Consider the following 26,221-nt stretch of genomic DNA (forward strand, 5'->3'; position numbering starts at 1 on the left):
ATTTATCTTCCATTCACGTCATGTTCTATATATTTATTACTTCAGTATGAAAAGTTTGAGGGCCCCTAATCTTTTTCACAGTTGGCAGTAAAAGTTTTTTTTTACAATTTTCTTTTCTCCTATATTTCCATTAGGTATTTTGCCAATAATTTCCTATCAGTCTTTAAGCTAAATTGAAGCAAAAGATTTGCCTTTAATATGCAATACCAGCACGTCTGTAACAGCACATTTGTCTTTATGGGCAAAACCCCCCCTTTCTGCTTTTCATTTTAATTTTCTGTGTTAAGTCTAAGTTAAATCTCTTTTGGGCTCTAATTTTTCTACACTGTCTAATCTTTATTACACAGGATATACCTGCAAACCAAGTTTATTTTCATCCTGATTCTTTTCTCACTTTTATGGAGGATACTTAGAGATTCAAAATCCTTCCTGACAATGCCCCGCCTGCCCTACCATCCCCCTGGCTGGGCACGGGTTCCGTGTCCTTTGTTATGCAGAGAATCGGCAGTCCAAGGCCTTCCCCAGCATCCAGAACTCCTGTGCAGCTCACACTGGAGCTGCTCATCGCTTCTGGGTAATTCCAGCAGAGGAAGATTGCAACCATCGACTCAAGAAACTCACCCACTCAAAGGAAGAGAAAGACATGAAGGAAGAGAGCATGGAACTAATTAGCATGAGAAGTGAGAGGATCATTCAACCGGTAGAAGGTAGAACACTAATTAATAAGGAAACTAGATAACTTTGTAGCTAATGAACCGTGATTTTTTTTTTTTTGTTAGAATGTATGAAGTGCAAAGTTGTAAGAATCAGCATGCTGGCTTTGTGGATTTAGCACCTAGTACCCGTCTTTGGACAAATACAAAATAAATACCTGGGCTCTGTGTGTGAGACTGGCTTATTGAACACTGGGTGATGAATCCCTCTTTTAAGAACAACAGCCTTAGCTGATGCTCTTCTAAGAATGTTGCTATATTATATAGAAACCAGATATGATTCTTCTATGAGTTAACTTGGCACCTGACACTGTAAATTACCTTATGAAATAATCAGAGTAGATTCTTCATGACAATCTATTTCTACCATCAGATTTCAATTTTTGTTTTTATATTCCAAAAGTACTCTCATAACTCCTTCCCAGTTACATTGCTCTGTTGGTACAAAAAACATATACAGTATGTATGTAAATGTCTTGCTAAGCGCAATCTTTCTCTTTGATTTCTGAAGAAAGGCTGTAGGTACCTTCATCAGGAAAGATTTTACAATCTCAATAAGGCACCCAAATGTGAGAAATCTGAGTATGTGAGAAGTCTAAACAAGGTACATAGACAAGAATTCTGAACAATGCACCTAAATGATAAATGATGGCAGCATTTAAGATAAAGTACCATTGACTAGCTTTGACAGCTGCCCACTATGGAATACTAACTTGCATCTCCAGGAGTAATATATTGAAAGATTACATATGTTGTTGAGAAACTGATTCACTGGGGAGAGCTGGTGAATCATGAAGAAACTAACTCAGTTTTAGTGCTGTAACCTTAAGGAGCTGATGAAACCTAGAAATGTACAAAAGAGGAAGTAGCAAATATGAATGGAGTAATTTTACCTCTATACAGGGTTGGAGAGAATAATATCAGGATAGAAAACCGAAAAATACAAGGAGGGAAACTACTAGCTGGATATTAATTTTGCAGAAAAGAGCTTCTGAACCTACAGTAAATGAGTGATGGACTGTGCTGTTGTAAAAATCAAGTATGTTACTATAACAGATAAAAAGATTGTGAATAAATCCTTACATTCTACTTCACTTTAGGAAGGTCTTATTTGAAGTATTTTAGTTAGTAGATTTACTTTCTAGTAGTAAAGACAGGAAAGGGTTGGAATAGACTGCCTAGAAAGGTTATAGACTCTCTGATGGTGGAAGTTTTTAAGAACAAATCAGATAAACCTGGATCAAGAATATGTACAGCTGATCCTGCTCTGAAGTAGTGGATGAATTGGGCAAATTTGCCTAGTATCATCCAAACCCTATTTTGTATGAACACTATGAATTTTGTTATTATGTAAATACAACATGCCATTTCTGACAGGATGTTGAAATATAGGAAGTATAGAAAAGCTGAAAAATTTATGCTCAAAAAGTTCTAGTAAGACATTTGAAAGAGTTTAGGCTTCTGTTTCAAAGAAATGGAAAAGTATCTTGATTATTTGGTTGAGGACAAAAAGCACTTGTAGAGAAAATGCTAATTCTTAAACTATCCTTAGTTGGGTAAACATAACAAAAAAATTCCCTCTCTTGTAGGGGGATAGAATATAAGTAAATAAAGGTGGTATAGAAAGTAATCTTACCCCTTAAAGAGTTGCAGCTGGGTTAATTATTAAGGATTAGGAGCAGGCCTGATTTTAACAGGCCACAGCTGTAGCCAATGAGAAGAGTGTTATAAAAGAGTGGATTGGTTGGTTGAGGGGAACTGGTGTTACTTGGCTGCTGTGAGGGTGAGGAAGAGTCAGTGCCTAGAGGAGCTGCCTACAGGAAACATCAAGGAGGTATGAAACTCTAGCAATATGGAACCCTTGCAATGTAATGGTAATAGAATTCTTGCGATATAATGACAACACTCTCTAGAAACTAGGCTGGAAATAATATCAAGGTGTTAACCATTGTGACAAGCTAATGAAAGCCCACAGCAGGACTTGAGGGTGAGACCTTTCTGAAAGATGCATTTTGGGGGAAATTTACCAGCAAAGGCTTAATATGTAAATATAGGAAAAGTAGTGGTGTATTGGCATGGGAGGTTAGATTATGTTAGATTAGTTTAGATAATCTAATAGTCCCTTCCAAATTTCTATGGTAATTAACCTATGTAATCCTTCTCTGAAATGCCTTGGTGGATTTAAGTCTTGATTTTTAATTTTCTGAGAAGTCTTTAAGACTTTAGCAATATCAACAGAATCTCAAACACTAGCTTTTTTGCTTGGAACAGAAGGAGGATAAAAAAAAGGATGAAAAGTCTTTCTGCCAGAAATTTAATACAGTTTTATAGTTTCTGTCTTATAGATGGAATATGTCAATCCTAATCCATAGAGCATAAAATAACTGTTTTCTGTGTATGGAATGATTTTGTTTTGTGAAGAAACAAAAAGTCCATACGCTTGCAAAGCAAAGTATGTAACCTGCCTTGAAATTGCTGATATTTAACAGATTATATTTGAGCTTTTATTCTAGTCACTGAGTATTGGCCTCATTTTATTGAAGATGAAACTGAGCTCAGAGGGTTAAAAAAATTAGGAAATCACCTGTTATTGATGTTGGTTTCACTATAATTCCAAATTTTTTGTTTCCTCGGATCAGGTCCCTACATTTTATGTTCAACTTCCTGGAAATATCTCTTTAAGTCTAATTCATCTTTAGCTTGGAAATGACAGCAAGGAATCTATTCTTTCTGAAAAACAGAAAATAAGCTCACATCTGTTTCTCTCCAAGCTAGCAGAGCTCTCTGCTTAACAGAAATAAAAATAAGTGATGAATCTCTTGTCCTTAAAAAAAAAAGGCAAAAACCTGACAAAAACAACCAACAAATAAGCCCACAAAATATCAAAGCTATATCCATATCCAATTTTTTTACATTTTCTGTACTTTAGGCATAGCTAAATTTTTCTTCCCAATTTGAGCTTCTTTCAGCCCACGTACTTCTTTCTGGCAACCTCCAGTGCCTTATAGAGACTGGTAATGGGACTCTAGTCGATAGTGTGCCTGAGTTCTGTCCTCAGATCACTGTATGTTTTGCCAAGTGTACATTTCTAGTTGCGTATTTTGTATCGCTCTGCTAAATCAGGCATACTGTTATAGATGAGTAATGCAATAGTTGGCTCTCACAATTAACAGATAGATATTATATAGATATTATGTGCGTGTTAAGATGTATAGTGATGTTATTGTAATATGTCCCCCATAGATCTCTTTCCCCTCCCCCTTGCAATGCCTTAGTAGTCAGGACACTTGGAGGGGGCTGGCTTATTACCAGGAGGCAAGGGTAGCAACCCCTGACCTCCAATCAACATGTAACAAAATAATCTCCACCAATGGACAGTGGAGAAGGAGTTGACTGACAAAACTTTGGGAGGGGCTAAAGTGTTAAAAGGCAGAGCATGTGTTTTGGAGGTGACGATGTGGCTGATAATCATGGGGGCTTCCAGTGCTGTATTTGTTTTCCTATTTTGTTGTGTTTTTTGTTAAGGTTTATTGAACATTTAAAATTTTTAAAAGTGAGCAGTCATTTCTCACAATGCCATGAAACATCAATTGTCTTGAAATAAGTAAATTGGGTATTAAACATGAGTCAGAGAGACTTGTCTTTGCTGAAATAGCTCTTGTTGTTTCAGAATGTGAGATGCTGTGTGATGTTGTGTCTCTGGGTCAGTTTATTTTGATTTGTAGCTGCATACTTATTCCTCTATACATAAGAGACAATAGCTTTATGGATATGAGATGCATAAAATTCAGTGTTTCACTGGACAGCTGAGCAGGCAGAGATGCAGCCCTGGGAGGAAGGCAAGTAGTGCCAGCTGGGAAAGGTTGGGAGTAAATGAGGACAGTGAGAAGAGGAGAGGGAAGGGAAGGATGTGACTCCCCCCACTGAGCTGGCCCAGGCTGCAGGCAGCAGCTGGTATGCTCACAGACAGGGCAGACACAGATTTGTGTTCATTGTGGTGGTACTTAATGTTGTGGAGGGACTGGTCATCAGCAGTAAATGTGCTAATTGGGCTGGAATTTTGTAAGGCTTGCCTTGAAAATTCAAAAGTGGCTTGGTGTTGCTCCCATCACATTAATCTCTAATGTTTTAACTAAATATATTCATTTGCAAGGTTTCACGTATTCTGATGGAGATAACCTGCAGATGCTGTAGGTGTCCTGGTTCTTCAGTGTACTTCACACCATCAGCTGATAACTGCTACAGAGCCTCACTCTCTGGAGCAGGACTGAGCCCTAACTGTTCCTTGGGCTAGTTGGACGAGAACCCAAACAGCAGCTGCAAAGCACTTTGTCAACTTGTAAATGGCTCTTCTTAAGAATTATCACCTCCTTTGTGTTTGGATTACATCCAAGAAAGACAGAAATTCTAGATGAGTAATTCTCAATGAACACTGTTGTTTCAGAATCTGGGGGTGCTTTTTACTTTTTTTTCCTCTAGCAGGTAGCACTAAATTTTATAATTGTTTTTATTTAATTATTTTTGACTCATTCAGGTGACACTTCTTGATGTGCCTGTGTTTGTTTTGCCCTTGCTAGTCCATCAATACTTTCCTGCTGCTGCTGAACTCAGAGGTACAAGAGTAGGTTTGATTGATCTTTATCAGGTATTTTATACTACAAGTCAGGAAATTCTGCATAACCTAGAGTGGGGAAGAAAATCATACCTACCACATGAACTGTTAAAAGTAGAATGCTGTTGCTGGAAAGTAGTTAAGTATATTTTAATAGAACGATGAGGACCAGTGTCAAGGTTAGGTCTGAAATGTGGGAGGAGAGTGACATAAACAAGGGAACTTATGGATTGGCATGACAGTGTCATTAATTTTTGAGAAAAGTAGGACTCATTTTAATGGAGTAATTAGCCCTTCTGTATAGGCATGGCAAAATGTCAAGATGGTATCAGCAGGTTTTTCAGACCTTGCATTCCTATTTTGTTTCAACCTGGGAAAATCTGTACCTGTCCATAGTTTAAGCTCAGTTACGGTTATTTGGGTAACTTTCAGTGGATAAATCTTTCTTGTTACCTAGAAACACCTAATAGTTCTCTAGAAACCTGAACACAAGATAGCAGAGTGAAGAAGTAATTCTGCAAGAGGAAAGCATCATCATGGAGAAGCAGTGGTTCATACAACTCTGCTTCCACTAGGCAGTGGGGCTGATGTGCATCTGGAGCTGAAGACAGAGAGAGCATAAACAGGAGCAGATCAAGGGCATGCTTACCTTGTTACAGTTCCTGCACACCTCGCCAAAAGAGCTGGGTCTGGGAATATGGTCCAGGTACATGCATCCAGGCAACTGTTCCAGCATAAGATTTCCATTTGGGACCACTCAGAGCATGGATGAAAGCTTTTATCGCTAAGACAGCAAGGAAATAACAGGGATGTCCCTTTTGACTTGTTGCAGTGATAATGATTGGTCTATACTACTCCTTTAATATTTTGCCATTTCAGTTTTTTCCCAAAGTGCACTCACCTGCATTTTTTACAGGGCCAGCTCAGAGCTGTTGGGAATGATAATCCAATGAGGGATTTCCTGAATGAGAGATAATGATGAGCTGTGAAAGTATCAGGAACCCATGAGATCCCCATTACTTACACACAGTGAAGTAGGTCAGCCTAAATGCCTACAAGAGGGTTTCTTTTACCTGCCATATGGGAACTGGAGGCCTGATCATACCATGAATTATGCTAAAAAGTGGTAGAAGACTTGCAGAGTAAAAGAGAAAGGCTTAAGGCTCAGACATGCAGGCTGTCACAAGTCAGCAAGTAAGGGAACTCAAATCTACAAGTGCACTTTGATGAAAACTTAGAAATAATATGATTAATTCTACTGTATCAACTGAAGAAAAAAATAGAAAAGAAACTTCTCTTTACCTAAAATTCCTGTGGAAAACAAAGGATTATTTGTATTGGTTTCTGATCTACAGGGGAGCTGGAGAGGGACTATTTGTCAGAACAAGGACAAGGAGTAATGGATACAAAATTGAAAGAAAGGAAAATTAGGTTAGATACTAGGAAGAAATTTTTTACTGTGAGGATAGTTAGACTATGGAACAAGTTGCTCATTGTTACTGAACAGGTTATAGTTCTTTCAAAAGGAGTCTATGCTGCAGTGGAGGAAAATGTTGGGACCTAATCAACAAGAAGGGAGATTTAATCTGTGAAACAGATAGTAGCTAGCAAGCAAGATCTAAGCCATATCCATATGGTAGAAAAACAAATTAAAGTTTAAGGCTTGACATGCTTCAGAGATCTGGTGGGAGGAAGTTAACATAGCTTGGGAAGAAGGATGCCCATAGATAATGGACACAAAGAATGCAGAATTTATAGACAACAAGAGTATTTGGCAGGACTCCCAAGATAAAGAAGAAACTAATAAGACCAACATAATAATTGTGAAATCAGATCCAAGTGGGTAGAAGGTGATTTCTGCTAGGGCGATCTGTGACCACCCTTTACCTCAGCACTGACTGTCAGCTTTCTAACCTAACCAACTGGTTGGAGAGTTTATTTCCTGGTTTTTGGTGGCACCAGGCAGGGGGATGCTCCAGCCTTGGCATTCTTAAAAGCCAGGCTGGATAAGAGCAACCTGGTTGAATGGAAGCTGTCCCTGCCTGTGGCAGGGGGCTTGGGATTGGATGATCTTTAAGGTCCATTCCAACCCCTTAACTTTCTGTGATTCTATGACCCAATTGCGGTTTTTGTTATGTGCTCTGCACAAAACATTGTGACCTTTTCTACTTATAAATTTAAGATACAACTAAATCCCCTAAATTAAATCCTCAGCATTAAAGAAATACACAGATGTTCATTTTTGCCATATCTGTAGTCTTAGTGAATATCCATGATTTTGTTCACTAAATGTCTGTGTCATTTTCTTGCAGAAGTGGAAACTGGAAGCTCAAAAAGACTAAGGACACGTTAGGTAGGCAACTTTCACTGGGACTTAATAGTATTTGGAAAAAAATACTGAACCTGAAAAGCCTGAAAGTGATACATCCAAGAGTGCACGTGAGAGGAAATGACAGACATGGAAAGTACCGGCTTAGAAATTATCCTTGGCCTCTCAAACATACTCCCAGTAGGTCTAGGAACTGGTACCAGTATCTTAAATACACCATTCTCTAAAACTGATTTAAAATTTGACACAGACTGAGAAAAGCCTTGTATTTCAGTGTAGATTCAGTTGAAGAAAAGAAATGTGTATTCCTTTATGCTGGGATGAAGGATTACTTATCTCATGTGACATTTTCAGGTTTGTAATTGCAAACATCTGTTCTTGCATCAAATGGAGTAAAAAAAAAATAAAACCAGTGGTATTCTTTCATCCATTCTGTAGCACCACAGCAGTGTGAAGGATCAGTGTGAGATCTGTGATTATTTCTCACAGATACATGATCTGCCTGTAGAGTTGTGAAGGCTGTAACTCAACAGTGGTGTTTTTCCAGGTTTAGAGAGCCTTTAAAGGCTCTGTGGTTACCTCTGTGAAGATGGCACCTTCTATGAAACTGTGTGATTCTTCCAGCACTCAGCTTAACTGGCCACAGCCTGATTTTGAACAAACAAATTAGAAATATTTGGGATAAATAAAGCAAGCAGCCATAACTCAAATACATGCTGTGGGTACAGAGCTGAAGGTCTCTCAAGGAATGTGTAATAGGCTGTACATGATGGGAGCACATAGGATTGTGAACAGGAGAACAGGATGCTGAGGGTGGGACAGAAAGCAGAAAATCCTTCTGGTGCAGGATTTCATAATAATATGGCCTGATCTGACTGCAGCATTTGGCATGGCTGTTCTAGGAACTCTAGTTCAGTCCACATCAGCAAATCCACTATCACATCTGGCACCTCAGTAAAGAGCATCAAAAAAGAAATTATGATGTCATATTTTCCTCCTTGATACATAAAGCAAGAGCCTTTTGGTTTAAATGCAGGGCATGAAAGAGGGAAGCTTGTATTAATCTGAGGATTTCAGTACCTAAAAAAAAAAGTGGTTCTTACTCATTTGTGCTTGTCCTAAGGCATTATCAGGCAAGATTTTTTTTTTTTTTGAGGGTGGGACACAAACTTGATGTTTGTAACTCATGTGCTTTTATAGAATAGAAAGTAGAAAGCAATTTGGCTAATAATACCAGAGTGCAAAAAGCCCCCAACTCCAACCCCTAAAAACCAAAACCAAAAATCAGAACCAAACAAAAAACAAACAAAAACCCAGCCAATCACAACCAACAACAACACAAGCAAAAAAAAAAAACCCAAAAACCCAAAACCTCACAAACAAAAGCAAAAAACAACAACCTCCCTGCCCCCCCGAAAAAAAGCCCCAAAACCAGAATAGTCTGTAGTGCAAAGGGTGTATCAATTGTTAGGAATCCATTGGATTTTTTAATGCCTAGGCCTCTGTTGGGATGGAAATAGGAGTTTACATTTATTTTACAGTGTAGGATAGGTTACTGGCTGAGATGAGAGCCAGGAACCTGAATGATACAGTTTTGGCTCTGAGTTCAGATACAGGATGACCTTGTGCCTATTACTTTGTCTCTCTGTCTTTATGACTCATAGTTTGAAAAGAAATGTCTTTTTTAACTTAACATTTTAGTGTAGAGGGTGCACTAATGTGTGCCCAGTTGCTACAGTCATTAGAGACAGATGAGTTTAGAGGCTTAAAGAGCAACATTTTCAAAAAGCCTCAGTGTCTGTTCTTTACTTTTTTAAAAGAAGATTTAGTAAAGCTCTAGGCTTTAGAAGTTCATTCATTTTTTAAAATGGAATTTGGGTTCCTAACTTCCAAAGGCATTTCTGAACCTTGAAGAAGATTTCTGAAGGGATAAGTTTTGTAATGGTATTTCTTTCCTGCCGAGTGCTTCTAGATCTGCATAAATCTTTGGCATCAGCAGAAGGATTTGGTCCCAAAGAGAAGAGCCTTCTACCAAAAATCTTCTCTTAGCTTGATAAAATAATATCTAGTTGAATAAGGAGTGACTTGAAAATCTTACTTAAGTCTGGAGATGAAAGTAATATTTTTGCTATTATAATAAGCATCAGGATCATTAGACTGATGAGGATTTTAATTTTATGGAAAACTGGGAAGTTACACAGAACTGAGGTGATTGAATATAGACAGCTGACAAATTCTCAGTTGGACAGTGCAGAGTTTGAGGAGTGCTCAGTGTTTCATTATAATGAACGATTAGTAAAGGAAAAAAGTCCTTCTGGTTAAACCTTAAAAGATATAAATTTTAAAGTACCATCTCATAAGCCTTTTGATTTGATAGGTTTTATACAAATTAATTCAGTCCTCATGAACTAAGGTGATCTGAGTTCAGAGTTGTGTTTTTTCATCAATCAAAGCAACAGTGAGGATGAGGTGCAAAAGGGAGACTTCACTCCCTGTGCATGAATCCACTTATATTTGAGACGGAGGTTAGCCTTCAGCTGTGGTGTATTCTTGTGTCAGCTGGATGGCCTGTTGTCTGAGGTGATTCAACAGTTTTTCTAAAGTTACAGCAGTGTCTGAATTCATGTTCTTACTGGTGTAGATCGTGTTATCTGCCTTTGGTAACTCTGATAATATTTATCTCAGAAAGGGAAAAAAAAAAAAAAAAACAAAACAGAAGAATTATCATTTCTACCACCTAGATAATCTCCTGGATATTTCCCTGCTGTCAGTTGCTGGGATGAGGCCAAAACTGTCATTCACTCTTGTGCAGAATACTTCAGAAATTTGAAGGTGAACATTGAAAAGCTAATTTCAAACTGGAAATTACCTAAATTTGTTATTAAGAGTAGAGATAACTGTACTCTGAGATCAAGAATGGTTCTTTGTCTGTGCAATGTCCTACATACAGCTATTACGTTTTATGGACTCCAGAGCAGAGGGCAAGAAGGGTGAGTAGATGTGGAGCTTTGGATATTTTTAAATGGTGTCAGGGAGAGTAAAGAGACACAGCATTGCTCTTCTCCTTAGCTCTAGTCTCAAGCAGGTGTCTTTTAATGGCCAAGGTTATTATAACCAGTGCTTTTCACCAAGATACCCATCTCTGAACTCTCAAGGCTTCATTACTTCTAGAATCCCCTCAGCTGGGGAATCTACATCTCCTGGCAGTCCTTCCTTCTAAAATTCAGTTCAGCATTGAATGATTTAGACTATGTGTAGGGCACAGTGTCCATCAAGGTGGAGTATTAGAGCATGGAGAAGGAAATAACTTAGTTTCACCAGAATTTGAGGAATGTTCAGTTTCTAATGCTTAACAAAAAGTAGTATGGAAGGTGTAGCAACGCTTCTAATTTCCATTTTCTGTCAAACAAAACCTCCCCATGCCAGTAAGTCTAGTCTTTGCAAAAACGCCTCAGCACATGAAAAAAGCTTTTTGCATGTGTTAGATCAATGTGCAAAATCTTCCTTTCTGTTTTTAACCATGTAAGCTGAAAGCCAGGCAAAGATTACTTTCTAATACAGGTAAAAAAGAACCATGTGTGAAAGGACTGTGATGTTTCTATCAGCTCTATTGTTAATTGTTAAAAAAAGATTATTTCCTCATATATTTTCTGATTGCTTGTCTTTTTTGTAGTTCAATTTACAGCTACCACTTCCCTGTGTACATTTTAATGATTTGCTCTTCCAAATGATACTTATCAAATTAGCTTATTCCAGAAAAAGAATCTATCAGGTAGTCTTCCTCAATCAGCCTTATTCCTCGACTGACTTCCTTATGTATGAAAAGGCAAAAATTATCACTTTTGATTACTCTTAATAATTGATGACAAAAGTGCTTAATTACAAAATTAGGTGGCTTTTGCTCCTAGTGCCTTTTGATGTATTATTTTATTTCATTAACTCAGCTTTTGCTTCAAAAATTGAAATATCCATTTTTTAATTTTTGTATTGTCCCTTAGATAGTAAAATGGTATAAAAATTTTAGATTACTAGAGGAGATTTTGCTATCTGCAGTTTCAACTTTTTAAATCTGTATTCACATAAATATACTTGATATCAAAACTGAATTTTCAGTAAAAGGAATCGAATAGTCTTTTTGTTTCATTATATTACTGGGAGAAGGTGTGAGCTGAGATTGCCCTCTTCATGAGGTGCTTGCAAGCTCCCTGTGAGAAAGGAGTACTGGAATCTGATGTCCCTGGCAATGAAGTAGGGTGTCAAAGGCTGCTCCCTGCCAACTCTCTATTGCTTGGCAGGTCCTTGCCTTCCTCTCCCTGCTCATGGCTCTTGCAACTGAATACAAACTGGAAAGTCACAAGTTCTTTCTTTACAGATAGAATATTGCTGATAAACTTGCTGGTTTTCATATGTCCACCTAAATTTCCTAGTATGGTCTTAGTGTTAGAATATTAGTTATTGCAGTCTTTTTATTAAAGCTTAGTCTTACATCATTTGAAGGAGTGAATGCAAACACAACATTGAGCCTCTTTATTATAGTTTAGGTTTTGGAAAAGAAGTAAAAAGGAGTGAAATAACTATGTGGGAAAAATAGAGAATAAAATTGTGACTCCAGTAAGAAGTGAGAAGGTAATTTTAAAATGCTACAAAAGAAGATAAAGGAAAGAAGTAATTAGATTGAATTCTCCCCAATATAGATTTTCTTCTCACTAGCATTAATGGAAATCTACTACAATTGGAATGGATGTTCTTATTTACAAGTGATTTTGAATGGCTATGTGATTAACAGACATTCTTTGCATCAGATTTGAGATGTGTGGGCCTCAGTAGAGGAAAAGCTGGTAATGCTATTTGTCCTTCCCATGTGAATAAATCAGGTACATAAAGCAAGGAAAGGGAGTACTAACTACCATTTTTATAAAGGAGAAATAAGTTCATGTTTTCTGTCTAATTTGTTTTAAATTACCTCTGAGCAGTCCACTGGGAAATAGAAAACAATGATGTTACTTAATGGCTGAATATTTATTAGTGAAGACAGTGTATGCTTATACAAATGTATTGCTGGAGATTACAAGCTTTGATTGAAGTCTGTGGAGATGCCATACTGTGAAACTAATATACTGATGATGAGGCCCAAAGGATCTCATCTCAGTTTGAATTTTGTTACAGGGATTTCTGTCAAACTTGAGCTTTTTAAAACAAAACCACATTAACTCTTTGTACTGTGAGCCTTTTATGGTGATTGTGTTCTTTTTCCTGGATTTCTTCTCTTTTGCATCTGTCTAGTTTTTCAGAAACTACCCTGTATGAACATGTTTAGCATTTGCTAGCCTCTTCTTAACCTTCTCTCACATTTATCATGATAGCCTGCCTGACTTTTCCAATTGAAGCAATTGCTGTGACTGATACAGTGACTTATGACATTTTTACTTGCACTGTTTTCTTTATTTTTTTCTTTCCTTGAATAGACACAGAAGGTTTAAGTTTCTGATGCTTGTGAAAAATTCTCTCTATTCCAATAACTAGTTGAACCCCAAAATCAGAACATCAAGGTTTATTAATCAAAACTTGGACAAATCTTAAATAGTTTGCTTAATAACAAAAAATTCCATTAAGAATAGATTTTTAAAGTGTGTGAGTGCAATGGATATGACTACAGATAGCTAACTAGAGTGTAGACTTGCCTTGCTTTAATTTTTCTACATCTAAGCTATCCAGATGCTAAGCAGTGGTGTTTCTATTGTAGCATAGAGATAACAAGGCCTCCTAAATTATTACTAGCAGGTAATCTGAATTTTACAAATCTAGTTCAGAAATTTCTGATCTGTCCTATTGTCAAGCTAATAAAGAATCACTTGAACCTGAAGGTATGGAATTTCATAAGGAAAAATGTGACTGGGTAATGAGAGCTATGCAGAGGACAAGAAAAATTAAAGATGTGTAGGTTTTTGTAGTTATGATGTTTGCCTTTTTTTGAGTACAAGTTTTTATGTTACTTTACAGATGTATCTTAACTAAATGTTAAAGAGTGTGTGTTAGCTACCTATACTGCCAGCAGAAAGTATTGCCTTACTATTAACAGTATATGTAAGATCTGGACATCTTTAAACTCATATTCAAGAAGTAAGTACTACTCTGCAGCAATATAGATCCAATTTGGCTGTCAGATGGTTCATAAGTGAAAGTATGTCTCCAAATTATAATTTCCAATAGTTTTCTCTGAAATTGCTTTAGGTTTGATAGAGTTACTGCCAGAACAAAGTATATTTTCTTTGCATTAGTCTTTTGAAATAAGGTTATAATTTTAATTTATTTCTAATAAGTAATACATACCGTGAATAATTGTTCTTTTTTATAGATGACTGCAAGAGCAGCTTGGATTTTATAATAATTCATGAGAAATTAATAAGCACTCCTAATGAATAAACTTAGGGACAGTTTAATGACTATTCATCAGCAGTTCATGCACAACAAATCCAAATGTTTATCAAAGATGTTCATAAACATAGTGCACAAGCAGCTTTAATGAACTGATAAAGAACATTAATGAACATTCATTTTGAATTTCCCTTTCCTGGGAATGACATCCTCAGAGGAGATCTTAACTTTTCAAATTACTTTCCTTTTAAATAAATGCGGATATTTTAAAAAATGCTAATACTTGAGATAGGAGTGAAAACAAAATACAGATTAAATTTTTTTTATTGAGACCAGGTATAAACTGTGTTTGCATCTAAAACCACCTGCTCTTGTCATGCTTCATATGAGACATCTTCAGAGACCTTTTTGCCAAATGTCTGCTGGATTTATAAAGAATTGTCATTTCCTAGTTTGTGTATTGATGTCTTTGGTGTGGATTTCATGACTGACTATTTTCCACAGAACTTATAGCTGTTCCTAGAAAATTCTATGCATTAAATTCTGTCTTAAATGTTAGTGGAAAAAGATGTGTTTCTTCTTGCCTATCACAGAAGCAATGTTAAGTAGAACTTCAGTGCAGCAAATTAAGTCATAAGTTCAGGCAACTGTAAACTTACTCAGTTAATGGTTCAGTTATGAGTATATCTTAAAAAAAAACGAAAGAAATATTTGAAGTTAGGAGCTATATATTATTCCTCTTGATTATCATTTCACTGTTGAAAAATGACTACATGCATGCTATATTTTATTCAAATCACATTCATAATCCAAAACAAAAAGCTTCTAAAGTATTTGTTACTTATCATGGTTCCTTTTCATTGATGACACCATTAATCATATGTAGACTAATATTTTTTCACAATCATAAAATACAGTGATGGGTTCCATGGTATTTCTGGTAACTGAGTGAATTCTCCCTAGTACAGTGATGAAGAGCTGGATGATTGACAGTGTAGCTATATGCTGGCTCCTTTTCACAGCAAGTTAAAATGCCATGTGCATCATAGCAACCACAATCCCATTGCAGAAACATTGGAGGTCAGCTGCATAAAATCACAGTTATCTGCAGAGGAGTTGGAAAACAAAACTATTCCTTCAAGTGGGATATGTTCTTTTATCTCTGATTCAGAGGTATTGGAATAAATTGCACTGAATTAGCTTTGCATACAGAGTAACTTAGCTCCTTCTGGTTTTGCTGCTACTAAGAACTCTACAGATACTCCTACAACACATTGTGTTCAAAATCATGTTGGGGCAAAATGGAAACTTACATACATTATACCTAGAATTTATTATGTGTACAATCGAACTACTCAAGTGACTATTACTAGTCCACATATAATTATTGCAAAACTTAGTGGTGTAATGGAAAAGCCTAAGTAATGGCAATCCAGTTAAGTTGCATATAGACTTGTTGAGTCCTGGTGTTATGCTCATGGTGCTGCTGCCTTTCTGGGTCTGAAGGGCACAGATTTCAGTCTGATACGTGTGTCCATCTTGGTGGAAGAGGAGTACTGTGTGCTTCAAGTCCTTTGATGGCCAGAATGTGGTGTTGGCTTTTTTGTTATTCCACTCCATTTGTGGTCACTTTTTCTGTTTAATAACTTATGCTTTGTTCTCTTTATTACACCTAGCACTTTGTCTAGCCATTTGAAATACTCTCAATTTTTCTTTGTTTTTTTATCGCTTACTACTTTTCCACTTGATTCTTACACATCTTTGTAATTTTCTTTATAGATAAGGACTTTTCAAGCATTACAACTATTTTAAAAGTGGTTTGCATTTGTGTTAGAAAATATAAGCAACCAGGTATCTTTACCTAGTTCTTTACCAGATCCTTAAATAACTCTGACTTAGAGTGCAGTCACCAGATTCTGGCTTGTTTGCCTCTTGATGAGATTTGATTTGTCCAGTAGTGCTTCTGCCAGGGTCTTGCACAAGAACTCTGTTAGGGAGCATAGCAGTGAGAAAAGCCTCTGGTACTGACATTCATTTAGGTATTTGATCCTAACTGGTATACTTTTGTGAATGAGGTTGACAGTGGGAAGATAAATCATATCCTTGAAAAATATTTTGCTTTTCAGGGGCCACAAAGGATTCTCAACTGAAATGTGATTTCTTGTGCATTTCAATCGATCGTGAGTTTTTAATGAAAACAGGATCGCTGAGAATGTGCAAATAGTCTATGATCAATTTGATGCCATAGTCTAGAATTCTTCAAAGACAGTGACTGTGTCCAAAAACTTCATAGGATTACAGGACAACTCAAAATGGAAGTCTTCTTAGGAGGGCTGATGCATGAGCAGGGCCGCCTATGAAGTCAGACTAGGTCATTTAGGGTTTAATCCATTTGGGTCATGGAAACCTCCAGTGCTGATTTTCTGGGCAGCCTTTTCCACTACTCAGTTTTGCATTGTAGCCAGTCTCCAGTTAACAAAGTTTTTCCTTCTATCCAACCATGCTCTCTCTTGCTTAATTTTCCATGATCTCTCATCCTCTCAGCATGCACTTCTGTAAGGAGTCTGCTCTGTGTCCTTGTTAACCTCCTCCTAACTATTTAAATATTCTTAAGAAATTGATTTAAAGAGCTTTTACACCCATATTGATAGAGGATAAAATATTAAGTGAATTTCAGTGTAGAAATTAACAGTATAAGGATGTATATGGTGATGCTTTTTTTAACTTCTCTTTTCTATTTTCTATTTTTTTTTTAACTTTTTTTACCAAACTGCATATAAATCTTTGGTCTTAGGTAGGTTTTCTATTTTTCTGCATGGAAAAAAAAGTTCTCCCTTGACAAGATCATTCTTACTTTTTTGTCAAGCTAAATTTAACATCTGTGGTTCCGGTTTTTTATCTGATGGACACACACTAGACAGACTGGCTTCTCAATAATACCATTATTTAAGAGAATGAAGTCTTTTATGTAGTGCATATTTTGAATTTGGACAGGTCAGATCAATAATATAGCAACTGTTCCCTTTTAATTTCACCTAGAAGGTCCTGACTGTCTAGCACAAAGTGTCGCCGGCCATACGTATTATTTTTTGTCTTTGGCACCATGCCTGCAATCTTGCAATACAACATGTCAAGAAGAACTTTGCCCTGAATTGTGGAACAAATTAGAGGTAGACAGGCATTTAAAAATAGATTTGATTTGCTGTATTTTGCAAGCTTTCTGAGGCAAAGTGATAAACCATAGCAGCTTGAAGTAATGTGATGAGAGCACTCTTATCACTCTGCATATGCTTAACAATGTTTCACTGTCATGCTGCCTTTAAAAGTGTTTACAAAACAGAAAGAAACCCATAAGTTTGATACAGATTTGTAATACCAGAAATACTGAATCATGGATCTAAATAATCTCTGTGTATAAAAGCATTACATGTTGAATGAATTAATTGTATATTACCTGGAAATTTCCACAGGTTGCTCTTTTCCCCACTATTGCCTGTATAAAAAGTTTAAAAGATATGTATTAGACTGGGGTTTGTTGAACATTAAAGGTTTATACCTTTTTTTTCAGAACTAAACTAATTTAAAAATAATTCTTTATTTAAACAGTGTTTATTGAACTTTCCATTTTCCATCTTGTAGTGTAAAATTTAAGTTTTGATGGAAAGTTTTGATAGCAAAACCCATAAGAAGGAAAATAGGATGTAATTTGATGAGAGAAAGGAAAACAACATTTAAAGCAGTCTTTTTATTCTCCAAGACCAAAGTGCTTAACATTGGACTTGTTTTAGGAACACTAAATATGTATGAGGCAGAGATAAAAAGACACAGTAAAATTACATAGAAAGAAATCTTGAGATGAATTAATTCAACATACAAAACTTCATAGACACAATTCATACTTCAGCATAACCAATGCTAATAATTTATATTAAAAAGAAATCCCACCCAAAGTGGGTTCAAGTCTTCATTTTTGGATGGGGATTAGATATGAATAACACATCATAATTGAGTCTTTTCAAAAGAGCAACTCCATAAATTGAATAATTTATATTATTCAGAGCTGAAAAATATGCAATATAATATAATTGAAATTGTAGAAGTCCTTTACATTTCTCAGCATAGGAGTAAAGTTATTAATAGTGAGCTGGTAGCCACAGAAAGCTTTCTTTGAGATATGATGAAACAAAACCTTCAGGCAAAAATACAATAAAACACAATAAGCTCTTATCTGATCAAAACAGGATTGGCAGCCTTTATTTTTGGGGTGGGAAAAATATATGATAAGCACTGCTTAAGAATGAATCCACATGCAGCCTCCACAGAGCAGGACTGTGGGCTTTTGGATAATCTCACAGGGGGATTACTGAAAATCCCAGTAGGCTGAAAAAATTAGGCCTCCTCAAAAGTGTTGTGAGAAAAGAAAGAAAAGGTAAAGTAGTTCATCCCAAGGAGAAAGAAATGAAAAATGGTTTCAATAAAAGCCTGTTGTTAGAGGATGTTTTAAAATACCTTTTTTCAAAGTCTAAAAATATTAAAATTAAAATAGAAAAAAATAAAAATCAGATATATGCCTCTCTGGTTCAAAACAGCACATCCTAATGTTTTCAATTTATAGTTATTAATGAAAAAATAAATGTCGAAACAGTATCAATTATGTATAAATGTCCTAAATTTCAAACATATTTGCATTTTGTGAGATTTTCTTCAGTTATTTTTCAGTTCAACTCAAATATACTTTGTCTTTATGAAATGTTTTTTGCAGTTAACTTGCCTTCATTATTTCTTAGACTGCTGATTATTTTTTTTCCTTTTATCACACATTGAAAGCTCGAGTAAAGCACAGTACTTTGGAATCTGGGTAAGCAGAAATAAACACTGGTGGCAAAGGAAACTTTATTTCTTTCACGTTTTTCTTCCCAAATAAAACAGGGAAGTTCTAAGTGAATCTGTACTTAGGGAATACCATTGCACAGTTGATTCTTTCCAACTTGGTGCTCTAGAGATAAAATCTCAAGTGAGCCTGTAATGATGGCTGGATCTTTTATTGTATGGATTGCCTCACCCCATGAGTTCATTTTCTCTATCAGAAATGTCCCTATAGCTACTATTGCAAAAGTCAGGGAGTGTCCTTTTGCTTTCTCTTAGCATCCAGACTGCCAGAATTTCTAGTTTAGAGCATGTTGTAACCTCTGATACATACAGAAATTCTCAGTTCATTTGGCTTGTTGAATGTTTCTTTGCCATATGCTGAAGCTTTAGCAGCAGTTGAAGAAAATTGGAATGTTCTTTGAGGAGATGGGAGAAGCTGGAATGAATGCCCTCAGAGTGATGACTGAGAAGTGCACTGGTTGTTGATCAGTTTCTAAAATAATTTAGCCCCTTGTTCTGTAACATCTTGTGTAAGCCTTTACCTTAATAAGACAGTTCAGAGATAGAAATCAATAGATTCCTTCCCTGATCACATCACTATATCTGTAGTGATATGATATTTTTAATCCTTCTTAATATATTTAAAGTATGCAAGATACAAGTTTAGAGCAGAAAATGGATGAGTACTAATAACTGTGAGGGATTACTATGTTGTAGTAAACTGAAAGGAGCACAGGCTGTGCTGGTAAGTCTGTTTGAAAGAAGGCTTTGTCTTGCACAGATAACACTCTAAGAATGGATCTTCAAATGTTTCTAATTAAGTTCTTTCTAAACTTGATAAAAATATCAAATTTTTTAATCACTGTTAGGTGTTTCTTTTTCATTGTGTGTTGCATAAATATAATCTCAGATTTCTTCAAATGCTTTTCACAGTAAAATTTTGCTGTTTCCTACAAATAACTTGTGGCTAAAACTGCAAATGCCCCTTGTTTGGTCTCAAGGTTATGTATTATCAGGTTGCTAGGGAAAAATAAAATGGAAAACAACAAAAGCACAATGGTATTGTTCTCAGAAAGCTGTCATTCATTCTCCTGGAACAAGCAATACCAATACACTTTAAAATCGATGGTTTGGAATTTTTTTCCTTTTTAAAATCATTGAGAGGGGTTGTCTATGAGTTTGTAAGCTGGTTGGAGGAACTATTCACATATTCATCACATTCTTATCTGGTAATAATAGGCCCTGGAGAAGCAGTAAGCAAATCTAGGAATGTTTGATGTCAGTGCTCTTGAAATGAATCAGAACTTTGATCTAAACCCTGAGCCTTTAATATTGAACTAATATTAAAAAGACATGCTGAAGGAAAGTGGTAGGATTTCTTCAGCCATCATACAATATGGCCAGTATTTAAATATATGTATTAATGACACTATAAGCATTTAATATATCATTGAAGTCAAATTATAGGTGTGGACTTTCCTAAGACTTGTGCTTACCCTGCAGTACAGAATGCTTCCTGATCCTGAGGACTGCCTTCTGACTTCTCTTACCTGCAGTTCCTGATGTTGCTTGACTGGCTGGGAGCTTTCAGCAGTCAAGATGTTCTTTAGATCAAATCATCAAGCAATATTTCCTAATATAGTCTGTCTGCTTTTCATTCTGTTCACTAAGGAGGTGTGAATGTAATCCATTCTGTAATGATGTTTTTGAAGTCCTTCTTCTAGAGCTAGCTGTTAGGTCTGTATGAGATACACAAACATTAGCCAATATTGTTTTGATTTAGTAGTTCCCATGAGTTCACCACGTTGGTATGGATAAAATTTTTGTTTTGCGGTCTGTGGATGATATCCCCTTCCTCTTCCTCACAATTTTTTTCATCAGCCATGAAAAGCTTTGACTTACTAACCCTTGAAGAATTAGCCCCTGAAGAACATAGCCAGCCTGGCCCTTTCAGTCAGGGACAGGAGAAAACTGGGATGTTTCCATCCCCCCTACACTGGAGGAGAGCTCCAGTGGGATCAATTGCAGCATGCGAGGAAGGGGGTTGTTCCACTTTAGATTCTGAAAAGTAGATCTCTGAATGTGAAAGTAATTTAGTTCTCTAAATCATTAGATGTCTTAAATAGAAGTAGCAAAGTTTTCCAACATTTCTATTCAAATATCCCTTGATTCCTTTGCTTGGAAAGCAGTTATAGGAATCAGTGTTTCCCTTTTTATAAATTGTATAATTTAATTTTTCTTCTCATAACTGACCCTAGTGACAAAGAGGTTAATTAATGTTAATTCTGATGAGGTTTCTTAGGTATAGATTCCAAAATGAAAGGAGTTGATGCCACCACATTATCTCATGTGGATCCCAGAAGAACTTATGAGATGAAGTCTGAGTTGCTACTGACCTCTGAGGTAAATACAAGGGTAGTAAAAATATTCACACAAAAATTGCAGCACTTTTACCAGTCGTCCTCTGCCTTCTTTTCTACTGTTTGTGGTATATGGCTTTAAATGAGGTGTTTCACCATCCTGCTTTTCCTGCAGTTTCATGTCACTTTTGTGTTTTTGCTACTCAAGAAAGGGGCAAACGTTTCTTTCTCACAAGTGAGCATATCAACTTACTTAGTTGAAGTTTTTTCTACAACAGCAGAAGGCTGTGGAATTTATGCACAGGACTTAGCAACAGCCCTGTTTCCTTAAGTTATTTTTACTACTAGCTGTACTTATTATTGCCTGGGTTTTTTACAGTGTATATAAAATAACTTACTTTTTGTCAAGTCATTGTCACTTCTAAAGCACCCAATGTAGTAAAATGTAAGTGCTGTATTTCTTGTGGATTTACAGAGTTTCAGCCTTTCTACCTTTGGTACAAGTCAACAAGGACTTCTTTCCTGGGATGTGGTTTTAAAAGAGTGGATTATTCTTTTGAAAAGCTTTGATCACTGCAGTCATATTGTTGTATCTTTTATCTTGCTGGTACATTGATTTTAGCCAAAGATTGCCTTTCATGAAACTCTGAACTTTAAAAACAGCCCAGTTTCAAGGAAAAATATTCTGTGAAACATCTGAAAGCTCAGGTTTGATCTTTTTATGTGCATATTACTTCTGACTTATTTTCTGTGGCACGGTTGTATAATGTTTGTGCTTCTAAAATGTGAATTATTCACTACCAGTATGGAAAAAAATTGTGAGAATTTAAAAGTGCATGTAAATAATAACAGAATTCTGACTTTGAGTTGTGAAAGCTTTTTTTTTGTTAATTAGTTACCTGGGCAAACCCTCTATGTCTTGATGTTATAGATATTGAAACACATAATTCAAGGGGTGAATATGTCATATGTAATCTTAAATTGTTTTTCTTAATGTCTGTTATTCTTTGGTGTTCTCTAGAAGTTTCTCAACTGGACTACATAAAACACCTTACATATTTTTAAAATGTGTTGAAAGAAACTCAAGGAAATATATGTTTGCCTGGAAAGTAGGACAAAGAAAGATTTGGAGTGTGTATTACAAGCATTATTACTATACTGCATAATTTCTAGTATAAGTGGGATATTAACTAAATAGACATAAGAAAACATATTTGAATTCTGTGGCTCCAGTCTACTCTTGTGTGTGTTTCTGAGTTTGAAGTACTAAATTTCATGCCACTGCTACTGTCTAACTATTAGCTTTATTATGTAAATTTTAGCAGAGCATAAGATAGCAGGAGAAAGCCTTCACATTAATTTTTCTCTCCAAACAAAATAAATCTGAACCAAGTTGTTCTGCAAAGGCACTGCAAGATTGCAACTGCAAGATGAGGTCTGCAAACCTCATCTGAACAGCCAGCCAGAAAAAAAAATATCTGTGTTTAAGTAAGCAATGCTCTAAGTCAAGGTCAGTCTGTTCTCCCAGAGCACTCCAGTATTGACATTTATGTTCTCTCTAAAAGCTGTATCTCAGAAGTCTTCATTTTAGGAGATATTCCCAAATGGTAGCTGAATGTGATAAATATATAGAGCTTTCAGAAGCACTGGAGCTTTACAGCCTATACCAAAGCATGTACAAGTTAATGTCTAGATTTAATATTAATGTATAAATTCATATTCTTGACATTTTTCTTTTCTAAGAGTGTCTTAAATCTTTCATATTTACTAATTTCTAGAATTAAGGGAATAGGATTCAATATTGCTTTACATTTCAATTGTCTAAGGTTCCCTTAATAATGCTGGACATTAACCATTTGACCAGAGGGAAAAATAAAACTTTATGCCACATGTTAAGCTGTATCAGTTTCTTCATTAGAATTAATATATAGGAATTAAGATAAATTTTCCTTATCTTAATTGGATAAGAATCTGTGAAAAAATGCATGATTCCAAATATAGTTGAAAAATCAATTTCTTCCATTATCTTTCAGTAGTCTGTGGGACTAAAATTTGTGTAGAATTGAAAGGAGGATCATCTATCTTGTAATTGTAAAAAAAAAAAAGAAAAAAAACCCTAAATGCAGCCTAGGATTTTTTAGAAAATTGCAGCCAATTGTGTCCTTTTATGGTAGAACTGTAAAAATCAGTTTTAATTCATTTATGAAGCCAGGAGTAGCCTTATTGTAGTGTTCCCACTCAAACAGCTCTTTAAAAAGTGGCTCTCACAATTACAAGATGCTCCTCACAGACAGAAGTATTGGTTTTGTATGCTTGTTTTGTTATAATTTGGTCTTGCAGTCTCACACCCTGTGCAGTTAGTTCCAAAAGCCAGTGTATTGCTAAGCAGTACATGCTTCTCTAACACCTTCTTTATCTTTGAGCACATTTTTTTGCTTTCTACATTTAGTGTCAGGCTCAATAAGCCTGTTTTTGTCAGGAGGTGTTCCGGTGCTTGCTAATGGTTTTCTGAGACTTTTTGGTTTGTCTATGTTCTTCACTCATTTTACATGCATATCTGCAGGTTTATTTTCTGTTAATTCTATTTGTAACAAATTCATTCATTTCTGCAAATATGAGGCAAATAGGTTAGTTTGTCAGATTATTTTTTTAGGCTGTCTAACAAAATAAAGCCATGAAAGTCTCTCTGTGAAAGCCCATGAAATCTCTGGCAAACTCACGTTCAATTATTTTCATGTCATAGGATTTTGCCTGTTTACTGTGCCAGCATTTAATTCCTTCTTAATTACAGAATCACAGAATGCTCTGTGTTGGTATCATCCAGTCCCATTGTAAAGTGAATGGGCCATGCTGGGATCAAACCCTCCAGCTTGGTGCTACGAGCCCCATTCACTCACCAGCCAAGCGAAATATTGTTTAGCCCTACAGATAGCCACGTTTAGCTGAGGTGCACTAAATCTAGGAATCAAGCATACATTTCAAGCCAGTCTTGGGAGCACACTCAATGATATAAACAGTAAAGATATGAAAGATTTTCTATAGAAATTATTCTCACTTCTGTAGAACCATATCTGCAGATGGATGGGATAGCATTCCTGGAGATACTATCATAGGTGCATATTGTGTGATAGGAGCAGCAGCCATTCTGTATTGGGTTGTGTGCCCTAATCCACATTCAGTTTGCAGAGCCAAATTCCTGATTCCAGAGCTATATGATAGGTGACTCCTACAGAACTTATTACTTATTTTTCTCTGCTTAGCCTGGGAAAATAGTGTATTCAGTAACCATCAGCCTAACTTGTCACACAATTAATCTTTCCCTACAATAATTCATTGTCAGTATGCAGATAAACAAGAATGTTAAAGTTTATAAGTGTTACAAAAATATTGAAAGTAAAAAAAAAAAAAAAATCTTTACTGCAGATACTATTGAACTGTACTCAGATTCAAAATGCTGATGCCAGACTTGGAGAAAGATGTGAAGCAGCCAGGTGTAATGAAGTGGAGACAATGTTTAGCTGCTTTTTTGATGCCTATATTGGTTAGTAGTGAAACACAAGGATTCATTCTAGTCAGAGTTTCTCACTCTAACTCTCTTAGCAGTGATTCCAAATATGTTAGATTTTGTTGTTTGACAACTCCTGAATGCTCAGTATTTCCATTGTTACTGCACACAAATTTATGGGGCAGGGACAACATAAAAAGGCTATAGAACATTTTTATTATTGCTCAGCACAGTGCATGTGACTAAGAAAAGGCATGAGTGCTCTGCATTCTCACTACCCTCAGCCTAATTCATCCACACTGTGGCCTTTTCACCTTCATAAAATATTTGTAAGTCTTTTTATTGTGTACTCAAGATTTCTAGGCCATGTATTTTCAGGAAATCATATTTCAAGTCAGAATCCAGAAAGCACTGTCAGAACATAAACTTCCTATCCCCTAAAGCCACCCATCAGATTCTGCTGCTGCTAGGAGTCTGAAGCAGTTGGAAAGTGGACCCCTATGGACAAATGGGTGAGGCTAATATCCCCAGCTGCTAAGAAGCCAGCTCCTGAAGCAATGCTGCACTGATCTGCTGGTGGTCATGGTGAATAGGGCACCCCCCTTTTACATCCAATTTGGGAATGCACCTGGCCTCTGTGGTGGTTCCCAAACAGTTGGATGGGGTGGAGGAGACCAGAGCCATGAGGTATGGAAGCTCATCCACATCTGTCCTGTTTCCACTCATCTATTTAACACTAATTGCAAACATGTTATTTTTCTTTTGACCTTAAGAACAGGGAGAGTTCTTCAAAGAACTCCTTTTCAAGGAGATATGTGGGAATTTTAGGTGTGAATTCTTAAAAGGTTTTTGTAATTTTACTGACAACACACTCCTGGAACATCTTTGAAAATACAGATGTATTCACTTCATGCATAACTAGAAAATCAGTTTTTGAAAAAAAAAGGATGTTTTCGAGGAAAAATCTGGGCTCAAAAAGCTTTTCTCCTTAATTTTCTAAAATTGTTAAAGATTTTATGTTCAAAAAATAATTCTACAACAGCCAGTGGTGACCATACTGTTTATATTTAGGTTTTCTTGAAAGTTTTAAAACTCTTTGATGTGAAGGTTATCTTGTAATTGAATGTGTGTGCACAGTAAGTACTTGAAAGAAGTTCTAATTCTGCCTACAAAAGAATTGCATTTTTAAGCATTTCTTGCATGAATGAGCTAGGACTGTGATGTTATTCAGAGTCACACTATTTAAACTCAGATACCAAATCAATGAAATCTCCATCACAATTCTAAGCAAATCTTGAATCCAGACAAGTAAAAAGACTAAAGTCTGGTAAGAAAATACCTGAGGTGGAAAATACCCCAAGTGCTGTTGAAATGTTAACAGTAAGGAAGATTTACAGATCATGAATTTGTTTGTCTTGACAAGCAACTGCTGCCAGTAAAAACAAGACAGAGAAGCAG

This window comes from Agelaius tricolor, unplaced genomic scaffold (genome assembly GCF_023055355.1).
Source record: "Agelaius tricolor isolate 1412-34295 unplaced genomic scaffold, bAgeTri1.0.p SCAF_8, whole genome shotgun sequence".
In the NCBI taxonomy this organism is placed as follows: Eukaryota; Metazoa; Chordata; class Aves; order Passeriformes; family Icteridae; genus Agelaius; species Agelaius tricolor.